General features: G+C 42.7%; 1 long non-coding RNA gene across 1 annotated transcript in view; it reads right to left on the bottom strand.

Annotated features, from left to right (window-relative positions):
- The window catches only part of LOC308093229, a 69,305-nt gene extending 58,993 nt beyond the window's left edge, over positions 1–10,312 (bottom strand). Inside the window, exons 1-2 of the long non-coding RNA XR_013933865.1 lie at positions 10,182–10,312; positions 9,911–10,000 (exon numbers count right to left, since the gene is read on the bottom strand). This is a non-coding gene — a long non-coding RNA (uncharacterized lncRNA). The remainder of the gene's footprint in view (positions 1–9,910; positions 10,001–10,181) is intronic.
- Positions 10,313–13,762: the final 3,450 nt, after the last annotated feature.

The raw sequence follows: 13,762 nt of genomic DNA, 5'->3' as shown, positions 1-13,762 counted from the left end.
AAACATGACAATATAAGTGTGGGGAAAACGTGAAATGTCTTCTGAGTATTTACAACTTGTTTGCAAATCGCAGATATGCCATTTACTCTATATACACAGGGTATTTTCTCCTCACAATGTCTCAGATCAGAACAATAAGGTAAAAAAAATGGCAAGTCTGCTTTAATAATTTATTTTGAGACCTATAACACCATCTTCTTCTTCCACTGGGGACTGAACTGTGAACTACTATGTGACGATGGATTCCTTGGACCCCCATGGCCGCAACCCAGAACTCTGCGTTGGCGCAACCACACTTTGCAATTGCCCTGAATTGCGACGCGTCTAGTATTAACATTGTTCTTGAACAATGTTAATAAACAATATTTCAAACTGCATCTCCTCCCACAGTTTTTATTCCCCAATTTCGTGCCATATGTCAAAATGACCGTCTTGACCGGGAATCGTGCGCTTGTATTTTGCTAAGAGATTGGTTAAATAGTTTAATTGATATTGATTTATTAGTGCATTAAATTTCCCCATCCGCTTTAATGGAAAAGTGAAAAAACTCAAATTCAAGTATTTTTTTCTCAGAAATCGTAAGAGCTAGAGTTACCAGATTTGGAGGGGAGGTTCATAATTTTGTCCAAAATTATTATACAAATAATTACACCATTCGGCCTCATGGTGGCGCTATAACAGCCGCCTTTACGTTTTGGCCTTTAACTCTTGAACCGTAGGTCGTAGAATAAAAATCTCTTTTCCCCTGGATTCCTTGGGTCATTATGCAACTCCCCATATAGGCCACGCCCATTTGCGTCTGGATAGATTTTTTGATATTGATTTATTAGTGCATTAAATTTCCCCATCCACTTTAATGGGAATTGCAAAAACTCTCATTCAAGTATTTTTTTTCCGGAAACCATAAGGGCTACAGTTACAAGACTTGGAGGGGAGTTTAATAGTTTATTGCAAAATTATTTTTAAAATAATCACACCAGTCGGCCACATGGTGGCGCTATAACAGCCCCCTTTACGTTTTGGCCTATAACTCTTGAACCGTAGGTCGTAAATTCAAAAAATCTTTTCCCCTGGATTCCTTGGGTCATGATGCAACTCCCCATATAGGCCACGCCCATTTGCGTCTAGATGCATTTTCCGCCATTTTGAATTTTCTTCAAAACACACTTTTTGCTCCTTTTCCTACAAATTTTGTCCAAATCTCACACAAATCGGTACAGGTCATCTATGGACCCATGCAATAAACCTATCCAAACGGCATTTTGATAGTCCTTACCGTTCGTCCGTAATTAGCTTCCAAAGTTAGCGGGAGGAGCCCGTTTTACCAAAAATGCCAAAAATCACGAACGAAAGGTCCAATCGATCCCAAATTTGAATCACATGTCGAGGGTGGTTTACTCAACGAATCCCCAAAAGCATTCCCACTTTGACCCATAGGGGGCGCCACAACTGTGCAAAACGTAACCGTTTGATGCAAAAACATGATTTTTGGGGGATCACTGCTCTCAAATTGAAAAGCAGGTGATCTCAGGAGTGACATGACGATGTCATTGGCCCGCTACATTTGTGGGAGGGGCTTATTTATTTTAGTGGGAGGGGCCTATTTCTTCAAATCAAAACGCCATGTATCACGAACACAGGATCCAATCGGCACCAAATTCGAATGGCACGTCACGCGGCCTCCGACGGTATTCCTCCAAGCGCATTCCTCAAGTCCGGGCGGCGGCGACCTGCGACCGGCGTCGGCGCAACCACACTTTGCAATTGCCCTGAATTGCGACGCGTCTAGTATTAACATTGTTCTTGAACAATGTTAATAAACAATATTTCAAACTGCATCTCCTCCCACAGTTTTTATTCCCCAATTTCGTGCCATATGTCAAAATGACCGTCTTGACCGGGAATCGTGTGCTTGTATTTTGCTAAGAGATTGGTTAAATAGTTTAATTGATATTGATTTATTAGTGCATTAAATTTCCCCATCCGCTTTAATGGAAAAGTGAAAAAACTCAAATTCAAGTATTTTTTTCTCAGAAACCGTAAGAGCTAGAGTTACCAGATTTGGAGGGGAGGTTCATAATTTAGTCCGAAATTATTGAAAAAATAATTACACTAATCGGCCACATGGTGGCGCTATAACAGTGCCCTTTACGTTTTGGCCTATAACTCTTGAACCGTAGGTCGTAAAATCAAAATGTCTTTTTCCCTGGATTCCTTGGGTCACTACGCATCTCCCCATATAGGCCACGCCCATTTGCGTCAGGATAGATTTTCCGCCATTTTGCATTTTCTTCAAAACACACTTTTAGCTCATTTTCCCACATATTTTGTCAAAATTTCACAAAAATCGGTACACATGATCTCTGGGCCCATGCGATAAACATATCCAAACGGCATTTTGATAGTCCTTACCGTTCGTCCGTAATTGGCTTCCAAAGTTAGTGGGAGGGGCTCGTTTTACCAAAAATGCCAGAAATCACGAACGAAACGTACAATTGATCCCAAATTTGAATCATAGGTCGAGGGTGGTTTACTCAACGAATACCCAAAAGTATTTCCAATTTGATCCATAGGGGGCGCCACAAATGCGCAAAACGTAACCGTTCGATGCTAAAACATGATTTTTGGGGGGATCAATCCTCTCAAAATGAAACGCAAGTGATCTCAGGAGTGACGTGACAATGTAATTGGCGCAGCCTACGACGGTATTCCTCCCGGCGTATTCCTCGCGTCCCGGCGGCGGCGACCCCGCGACCTGCGTCGGCGCAACCACACTTTGCAATTGCCCTGAATTGCGACAATTCTAGTATTAACATTGTTCTTGAACAATGTTAATAAACAATATTTCAAACTGCATCTCCTCCCACAGTTTTTATTCCCACATTTCGTGCCATATGTCAAAATGACCGTCTTGACCGGGAATCGTGCGCTTGTATTTTGCTAAGAGATTGGTTAAATAGTTTAATTGATATTGATTTATTAGTGCATTAAATTTCCCCATCCGCTTTAATGGAAAAGTGAAAAAACTCAAATTCAAGTATTTTTTTCTCTGAAACCGTAAGAGCTAGAGTTACCAGATTTGGACGGGAGGTTCATAATTTAGTCCGAAATTATTGAAAAAATAATTACACTAATCGGCCACATGGTGGCGCTATAACAGCCCCCTTTACGTTTTGGCCTATAACTCTTGAACCGTAGGTCGTAGAATAAAAATCATTTTTTTCCTAGATTCCTTGGGTCATGGCGCAACTCCCCATATAGGCCACGCCCATTTGCGTCAGGATAGATTTTCCGCCATTTTGAATTTTCTTCAAAACACACTTTTAGCTCCTCCTCCCACATATTTTCTCCAAATTTCACAAATATCGGTACACATGATCTCTGGACCCATGCGATAATCTGGAGAGAAGCAGAATTTTGATAGTCCTTACCGTTCGTCCGTAATTGGCTTCCAAAGTTAGTGGGAGGGGCCCGTTTTACCAAAAATGCCAAAAATCACAAAAAAAACGTCCAATCGATCCCAAATTTAAATCACATGTCGAGGGTGGTTTACTCAACAAATCCCCAAAAGCATTTCCACTTTGATCCATAGGGGGCTTCACAACTGCGCAAAACGTAACCGTTTGATGCAAAAACATGATTTTTGGGGGGATCACTGCTCTCAAAATGAAAAGCAGGTGATCTCAGGAGTTACAGGACGATGTCATTGGCCCGCTACATTTGTGGGAGGGGCCTATTTATTTAGTGGGAGGGGCCTATTTCTTAAAATCAAAACGCCATGTATCAAGAACGCAGGATCGAATCAGCACCAAATTCGAATGGCATGTCGCGCGGCCTCCGACGGTATTCCTCCAAGCGTATTCCTCAAGTCCCGGCGGCGGCGACCTGCGACCGGCGTCGGCGCAACCACACTTTGCAATTTCCCAGAATTGCGTCGCGTCTAGTATTAACATTGTTCTTGAACAATGTTAATAAACAATATTTCAAACTGCATCTCCTCCCACAGTTTTTATTCCCCAATTTCGTGCCATATGTCAAAATGACCGTCTTGACCGGGAATCGTGCGCTTGTATTTTGCTAAGAGATTGGTTAAATAGTTTAATTGATATTGATTTATTAGTGCATTAAATTTCCCCATCCGCTTTAATGGAAAAGTGAAAAAACTCAAATTCAAGTATTTTTTTCTCAGAAACCGTAAGAGCTAGAGTTACCAGATTTGGAGGGGAGGTTCCTAATTTAGTCCGAAATTATTGATATAATAATTACACTAATCGGCCACATGGTGGCGCTATAACAGCCCCCTTTACGTTTTGGCCTATAACTCTTGAACCGTAGGTCGTAAAATCAAAATTTCCTTTTCCCTAGATTCCTTGGGTCATGACGCATCTCCCCATATAGGCCACGCCCATTTGCGTCAGGATAGATTTTCCGCCATTTTGAATTTTCTTCAAAACACACTTTTAGCTCCTCCTCCCATATATTTTGTCCAAATTTAACAAAAATCGGTACACATGATCTCTGGGCCCATGCGATAAACATATCCAAACGGCATTTTGATAGTCCTTACCGTTCGTCCGTAAATGGCTTCCAAAGTTAGTGGGAGGGGCCCGTTTTACCAAAAATGCTACAAATCACGAACGAAACGTCCGGTCAATCCCAAATTTGAATCACATGTCGAGGGTGGTTTACTCAACGAATCCCCAAAATAATTTCCACTTTGACCCATAGAGGGCGCCACAAATGCCCAAAACGTAACCGTTTTATGCAAAAACATGATTTTTGGGGGATCAATCCTCTCAAAATGAAAAGCAAGTGATCTCAGGAGTGACGTGACAATGTAATTGCCGCAGCCTCCGACGGTATTCCTCCCAGCGTATTACTCGGGTCCCGGCGGCACCGACCCACGAATCGCGTCGGCGCAACCACACTTTGCAATTGCCCTGAATTGCGACGCGTCTAGTTCTAGGGATACTTTATTATTTATAGATAAACAATACTTTGACGCGCATCTCCTCCCACAGTTTATTTTTCCCAATTTAGTGCTATATGTCAAAATGACCGGCTTCATCGGGAATCGTGTGCTTGTATTTTGCTAAGAGATTGGTTGCATAGTTTTATTGATATTGATTTATTAGTGCATTAAATTTCCCCATCCACTTCAATGAAAAAGTGAAAAAACTAAAATTCAAGTATTTTTTTCTCAGAAACCGTAAGAGCTAGAGTTACCAGATTTGGAGGGGAGGTTCATAATTTGGTCCAAAATTATTGAAAAAATAATTACACTAATCGGCCACATGGTGGCGCTATAACAGCCCCCTTTACGTTTTGGCCTATAACTCTTGAACCGTAGGTCGTAAAATCAAAATGTCTTTTTCCCTAGATTCCTTGGGTCATGACGCATCTCCCCATATAGGCCACGCCCATTTGCGTCAGGATAGATTTTCCGCCATTTTGAATTTTCTTCAAAACACACTTTTAGCTCCTCCTCCCATATATTTGTCCAATTTTAACAAAAATCGGTACACATGATCTCTGGACCCATGCGATAAACATATCCAAACGGCATTTTGATAGTCCTTACCGTTCGTCCGTAATTGGCTTCCGAAGTTAGTGGGAGGGGCCCGTTTTATCAAAAATGCCAAAAATCACAAACAAAACGTCCAATCGATCCCAAATTTTAATCACATGTCGAGGGTGGTTTACTCAACAAATCCCCAAAATAATTTCCACTTTGATCCATAGGGGGCGCCACAAATGCTCAGAATGTAACCGTTTGATGCAAAAACCTTATTTTGGGGGGATCAATCCTCTCAAAATGAAACGCAAGTGATCTAAGGAATTACGTGACAATGTAATTGGCACAGCCTCCGACGGTATTCCTCCCAGCGTATTCCTCGAGTCCCGGCGACAGCGACCCGCGACTAGCGTCGGTGCAACCACACTCTGCAATTGCCCTGAATTGCGACGCGTCTAGTTATTCTTCTTATTATTATTGTAGATAAACAATAGTTTAGATCGTCTCTCCTCCCACAGTTTATTTTTCCCAATTTAGTGCTATATGTCAAAATGACCGGCTTCATCGGGAATCGTGTGCTTGTATTTTGCTAAGAGATTGGTTGCATAGTTTTATTGATATTGATTTATTAGTGCATTAAATTTCCCCATCCACTTCAATGAAAAAGTGAAAAAACTAAAATTCAAGTATTTTTTTCTCAGAAACCGTAAGAGCTAGAGTTACCAGATTTGGAGGGGAGGTTCATAATTTGGTCCAAAATTATTGAAAAAATAATTACACTAATCGGCCACATGGTGGCGCTATAACAGCCCCCTTTACGTTTTGGCCTATAACTCTTGAACCGTAGGTCGTAAAATCAAAATGTCTTTTTCCCTAGATTCCTTGGGTCATGACGCATCTCCCCATATAGGCCACGCCCATTTGCGTCAGGATAGATTTTCCGCCATTTTGAATTTTCTTCAAAACACACTTTTAGCTCCTCCTCCCATATATTTTGTCCAATTTTAACAAAAATCGGTACACATGATCTCTGGACCCATGCGATAAACATATCCAAACGGCATTTTGATAGTCCTTACCGTTCGTCCGTAATTGGCTTCCGAAGTTAGTGGGAGGGGCCCGTTTTATCAAAAATGCCAAAAATCACAAACAAAACGTCCAATCGATCCCAAATTTTAATCACATGTCGAGGGTGGTTTACTCAACAAATCCCCAAAATAATTTCCACTTTGATCCATAGGGGGCGCCACAAATGCTCAGAATGTAACCGTTTGATGCAAAAACCTTATTTTGGGGGGATCAATCCTCTCAAAATGAAACGCAAGTGATCTAAGGAATTACGTGACAATGTAATTGGCACAGCCTCCGACGGTATTCCTCCCAGCGTATTCCTCGAGTCCCGGCGACAGCGACCCGCGACTAGCGTCGGTGCAACCACACTCTGCAATTGCCCTGAATTGCGACGCGTCTAGTTATTCTTCTTATTATTATTGTAGATAAACAATAGTTTAGATCGTCTCTCCTCCCACAGTTTATTTTTCCCAATTTAGTGCTATATGTCAAAATGACCGGCTTCATCGGGAATCGTGTGCTTGTATTTTGCTAAGAGATTGGTTGCATAGTTTTATTGATATTGATTTATTAGTGCATTAAATTTCCCCATCCACTTCAATGAAAAAGTGAAAAAACTAAAATTCAAGTATTTTTTTCTCAGAAACCGTAAGAGCTAGAGTTACCAGATTTGGAGGGGAGGTTCATAATTTGGTCCAAAATTATTGAAAAAATAATTACACTAATCGGCCACATGGTGGCGCTATAACAGCCCCCTTTACGTTTTGGCCTATAACTCTTGAACCGTAGGTCGTAAAATCAAAATGTCTTTTTCCCTAGATTCCTTGGGTCATGACGCATCTCCCCATATAGGCCACGCCCATTTGCGTCAGGATAGATTTTCCGCCATTTTGAATTTTCTTCAAAACACACTTTTAGCTCCTCCTCCCATATATTTTGTCCAATTTTAACAAAAATCGGTACACATGATCTCTGGACCCATGCGATAAACATATCCAAACGGCATTTTGATAGTCCTTACCGTTCGTCCGTAAATGGCTTCCAAAGTTAGCGGAAGGGGCCCGTTTTACAAAAAAGACCACAAATCACGAACGAAACGTCCAGTCAATCCCAAATTTGAATCACATGTCAAGTGTGGTTTACTCAACAAATCCCCAAAAGCATTTCCACTTTGATCCATAGGGGGCGCCACAAATGCTCAAAATGTAACCGTTTGATGCAAAAACCTTATGTTGGGGGGATCAACCCTCTCAAAATGAAACGCAAGTGATCTCAGGAGTTATGTGACAATGTAATTGGCACAGCCTCCGACGGTATTCCTCCCACCGTATTCCTCGAGTCCCGGCGGCAGCGACCCCGCGACCGGCGTCGGCGCAACCACACTCTGCAATTTCCCAGAATTGCGACGCGTCTAGTTTTATTGTGTTCTGGCTTTTAACATTTGTTTTAGTTTATCCCTGCCACACACACATGGATAATACCATCCTCCTATAATTTGAGAAACGTCTGTCTGTAGTGGTGTGACCAAAATTTGTTCTGCCCGGTTCTCCTCAGTGGCTGGAGCAATTGATCTGAATTTGCACACAGCCATTGACCATTACCATGTGCACGATTTCAGCTGTTCTCAGCGTTTATGTGTAAAAGAATGTCACCATGGTTACGGGGCTTCCCAGCTGTGGGATGGCCCCGCGAGCTATGGGACGAACTGCCTCCCGGGTTGCCAGATCATGTGCGCATATCCCCCCACGGATGCGTCGACCGGGTATGGACTAGTTTTAATTAATGCATATGCACTTTTTAAAGATAACATGAAATGCCTTTTTGAGAGTAGTTATTTTCAATGTATACCCTATTTCCTTGTGAAAACAGACGATCTACAAGCTCACAACTTTTTGGATAGCAACACTTAGTGAGTTTGTAGATCGGCTACTTTCACTAGTTTTGGTACAGAGGAGACATCACATTTCTCTATTGATAAATGCTTTGTGAACCACTGATCTTAGTTTTAGTGAAACAGGGGCTCGGTTCATGGCAGAAGGCAAGAGTCTATAATCTTCAACAGACACCGTCAGGCTGGATGAAGCCTTAGCTCAATCACTAGTGTGACAGTGAGTCCGAAGGTTGAACGTTCGATTCCTGTCTATGGCCATGGGTTGAGGTGTCCATGAGTGAGGTCCTTAACCCTGGATTGCTAGCCACCATCCCTCAGCACTCTGCTCAGCTATTGAGAATGCTCATTTGTTAGTTGCATGGGCTGCTTTGTCTCAAGTTCAATCCATTCTGTTTCTATGTCTTATTGTGCTATTATTCCATATCGCTTTTTGCCTATCATGCCTCGAACCCGTTTATTGCTTGCAGCTATATTTTGATATTATATATATATATATTTTTTTTTTATGGCCTCCGCACAACAAATTTGCACGTCTCGTCTATATGTGTATATACGGTATATACAGTACAACAATAACTAATGATGAAAATCATGACCCACCTGGGGGTCCTCATGGGAGCACCGAGCCTAGCCAGTGAGCCAGTCCAACTTGGGAGACCCCCGTCAGCCTAATACATAGCCATGCACCACAAGTTTTGGAACAGCACCACCACAGACCGACGCTACTCCTACTCGCTACTCACTACTCCTACGCACCTATGAGCACTCATCCTTGCATATAAAAGCCACAGAAAGAAGCAGATCTACAAAGAAGAAGAAAACTAACAAACACAATAGGGTGCCTACCCACTACAGTATGTGCTTGCCCCCTTAATAATAATAATAATTTATGTATGAGGTGTCATATATGCCAGTGTATATAAAAAAAACATCATTGTTTTGCTCGTTACAAAAAAGTAATACATTACTTTGTACTCTTTTCAAAAGTATTGTTGATGATGTTACTTTACTTATTACTCCCTGCAAACGTTAACTATTTACACTACCACTTACTTACCTCACAAAATTGAGGATCACGACAAAACTGGTAATTGTTCAAAACATGTCTGCACACATTGTAAAATCCTAATGCAACAGGTCCATTTGGTTACATATGGATACACAAAATATGTGATTTGCAAGCTATCTAGACAAGGAATAGGCTATGCTTCAATGAAGTTGACCTGTGGGCAGCATTTAGGTGGACAGTCTCTTCAGCTGCCTACAAAGGCTTTTTCGGATCGAGTGGAGTTTATTTTGATTTGATTTGTTTTATGAGAATAGATAATCTACAAGCTCATTCAAATGCATTCATTGTATGGACTAAACATATGTTGGATCATCATAGATACATTAACAAATATAATAAAATACATATCTTAAACTTGACTTACAGAGGTAGAGTGGGACAGCAATGTTGAGGAGAGCTAGAACAGCACAAAGCAATCCAACTCTGACTCCAATCCGCTTATACCGTCTTATGTCTGGAGGACACAGCCGACACACACACACACACACACACACACACACACACACACACACACACACACACACACACACACACACACACACACACACACACACACACACACACACAAAACAATCTTTACATTTCCTGTTTTAAAAGTATCTTGGGGTGTTTTTTGTTTTAGTAACATCTCTTACCAGACTGCAGTATATTCTGTAGATCTTTCTCCTTAGCTGTAGGCCTAGTCTTGATATCAGCATCCTCGTAGGTTGCATCGTCTATCGTTTGGAGCTCAAGGTCTTCATAAATGTCATCTGCGGCCATATCTGCTAAAATTATCATATTTGCTTGATGAGTGCACACAAAATTTTACCCAACACAGGAACTTACTAGAATGTTATTGAACTTTTAATTTGTTTGTGTTCAGGTAGCTCAGTTGGTGGAGCACTTGCATTTGGATCACAAGGTCCAAGGACCACATAACTAAGTTATGTGATGGTAGATGTAGCACTACACCTCAGCAATCCATCTCCCAGGGGTCTAGTCTAGTGCAATGAAAAGGGAGTAGACACCCTTGTTTTACGACCTATGAACTTTTTTTATTGAGTTTTTTCATTTCACGAAGGTAGAGGATCAAACCTATAGAATGTGATATTACTTGCATATTTTGATCCAATAGTTGTGGGATTAGTCATTATAAAAATGTGTGTGTGTGTGTGTGTGTGTGTGTGCGTGCGTGCGTGCGTGTGTGCGCGCGTGCGCTCACGTGCGTGCGTGCGTGTATGCCTGCGTATATACAGTATATTTGTGTGTGTGTGTGTGTCTGTCTGTCTGTCTGTCTGTCTGTCTGTCTGTCTGTCTGTCTGTCTGTCTGTGCCTGGCCTGACCCTGTCGTGCAGCCACACCCTCGTCTCAGGTCCCACATCAAAGAGGTTGGCCTCCGATGTGGTCTAATAGCCAAATTCCAAACCCGAAAATCTCGGCCACTCGCTCACTCCCACTTGGTCACTCCGACTTCAAACCGGAAGTAGTCAGGGTCCAATTATTCAGTTGCTTCTTGGAGGAGGCGAGTGGAGTCGAGTGGAGGAGCATTTCCGCATTTAGCGAGTTTACATCAAGTGTACGCTCGACCACTCTCCACAGCTCCTCCGCGGCAGACTTCCGCATCACGTGTACACGTTTTTTTTTAATTTTCCCTTCTCCCGTGACCCCCCCCTTCGCCCCCGCCGATCACTCGTTGCGCATCTCACACACACACACACACACACACACACACACACACACACACACACACACACACACACACACAGTGTAAATTAACAGAAAAGACGCAACAAGCCACTGGCTTTATGACGTTGTATGATATAAAGCATAATACAATTATATACATTGTAATATATTGTGCACACTTATTCTGTCTCAAAAGCTGATAGTTCATTTCTCTCCTTGCATGCCTCAATGCAGTGCATGGACTACTATAAATTACTGTGACAAAGATTATGTTTAAAATAATGTATTGTATTTATATATAGACTGAATATAGGAGAGGACACTTTATGCTTTAACTATAGCCGTACTCATTTAATTCTGAACCGATTCTTAAAAATGTTAATTCTCTATTAGCTGTGAAGGGTCTTCTTTCATGTCTATCAGTCATGATTTATTTCGCTATCAAACAATATCAAACAAAATCACAAAATCTTCGAGTTTTTTTCTTTTTTCTTAGTCCCAGAAGTGGGGGGGATATCACCCAAACTCTCAAAACCCCGGACATTTGAAGGATTTTATAAAACCCCCCAGACAGCCCCCCAAAAGAGGATATGTCCGGGTAAAAGAGGACGTATGGCCACCCTGCATGAATGATGTAATTCAGAGTCAGACATACTCTGTAATATACGGTGGCTGTTATAAGCAGCAGTGCCGTGCGGGACTGCTGCGGGGGGTGGGGGGTCTGGGGACTGTACGAGCAAAAAGAGGGACGGGTCAGGATTTAATTCATAAATGTAAGTTTGCTCATACCGTTCACTATTTCAGGAATAAATGGCTTTGCACAAAATGTTAACTATAAAGATAACAATGTGGCCATCCACATTGATGAATTGTCTATTCTTATATTCTGTATTATTCTATACCTGCATATTATTCTATGCATGTATATTTTCATCCACGGCTCTGGTCCAGCTGTTTGAGACGTCATAAGTGATCGCGGAATTTTCCGTCGCTTTGAAATGACGCTAAGTGCAGTCTGATCCTTTGACGGCAACCGCTCGACCACTCCGTCCTCGCAAATAATCCTCGGCTCCTCGCAGGGGCGGGGCTTAGGCGCGAGTGGAGGAAGCGAGGAGAGTGAGCGAGTGACCGAGCTTTGGGGAATGGAATTTGGCTTATATGTCACAGGGAAATTGGCATTGATGCGAGGACGACAACGACAACATGGATATACATACATACCGGCCTCAGTGGCGCACTTCGATAATCATTGACTCCCCATCCACTACCACTAGGAGTCTGGGTTTGACTCCCGCTTGGGACATTACTTTTTCAAACAACCGCGGACTACTTTTTTTCGCCGATAAAGTATAGTTTTGGACCATGACGGAGGCGCGCCGACTCAGCAGACCTTGAGGCCGAGGAGGCGCGCCCGAGCGCCTCCAGGCGCTAGTGCCCGCGCCGACCGGCCGATGGTCTGCTAGTCGACTAAGCGCCGTCCGAGTTATGTACCGATAGGCACAGAATCGTAAATGATGTTTTGGGGACTGCGTTTACCCCTCTATGGTTTGCCCCAACTGCCACTCACTGCACTAACATAGCCCGCCAGCCCCGCCCCCTCGCCCCCTTGTGCTTCAACTGCATGGAATAAGGCTGTTCGCGGGTGTGTGTGTGTGCGCGCGCGCATGCGTGTGTGCGTGCTCGTTTGTGTGGGTGTGCATGCGTGCGTGTGTGGTGTGGGGCTCATGTCTGGTTTGCATTGCCCTCTAGCGTTGGTTCTACAGAATTGCCTGGGGGCGGTGAAAACAAGCACTCCCCTTTCAATTTCCCTGGAATGCCAATTTCCCTGTAACATATGGGACAGGTGGTGATTATGTGGTCGGCAGTCTGCTCAAGCTCCCCGGATTCGCTCCCTGTGCTAACCACTTTTCCATTTCGACACCCCTCCACTTCGACGCACCGGTGGTCCGACCCACCGGGGGTCCGAACAACCACCAACAACAACTATCGGCCAAAGGCTGGCGCTATTTCACTCAATTGACTTTGAACAGGTACAACTCATGCCCTGTTTGACCTACAGCCATGAAACTTCGATACACACATGCATCTCCTCATGCCTAACAACTTTCATACTCATGACTTTTGACCTCTGACCTTTTGATTTCCCACCATTTTGAATTATATGAAAAACAGTAAAAATATATCTCCTCCTGGGATCTTTGAGCAATCTGCACGAAACGTTTTACATATGAACTTTAGACCTATGCCGGCAAACTGGCGAAGCGGATTTTCCAAAATTGAAAAAATTAAGCTTTTATGAGCCAATAAATATTGCAGTGTTATGAAAATTATTCGTCTGCCCCTAACACGTACATGCAGACTCACATTTGTTTGAAACTTTGGAATAATGTAGAGGGTCATTCCAAGTATCACTGAAACCAATCTTACTCCAATTGGTCAAAGGGGGGCGCTATAGCAATTTTTTTTAAATGCAAACTTTAAACAGGCAAAAGTCATGCCTCGTTTGGCCGACAGCCGTGAAACTTGCTTACACATGTGCCTTGACTCA

Source organism: Gymnoscopelus braueri (assembly GCF_963280865.1).
Source record: "Gymnoscopelus braueri genome assembly, chromosome: 10".
In the NCBI taxonomy this organism is placed as follows: Eukaryota; Metazoa; Chordata; class Actinopteri; order Myctophiformes; family Myctophidae; genus Gymnoscopelus; species Gymnoscopelus braueri.
The sequence above is the reverse complement of the archived record's forward strand: the minus strand, read 5'-3'. Positions and strand labels throughout refer to the sequence as shown.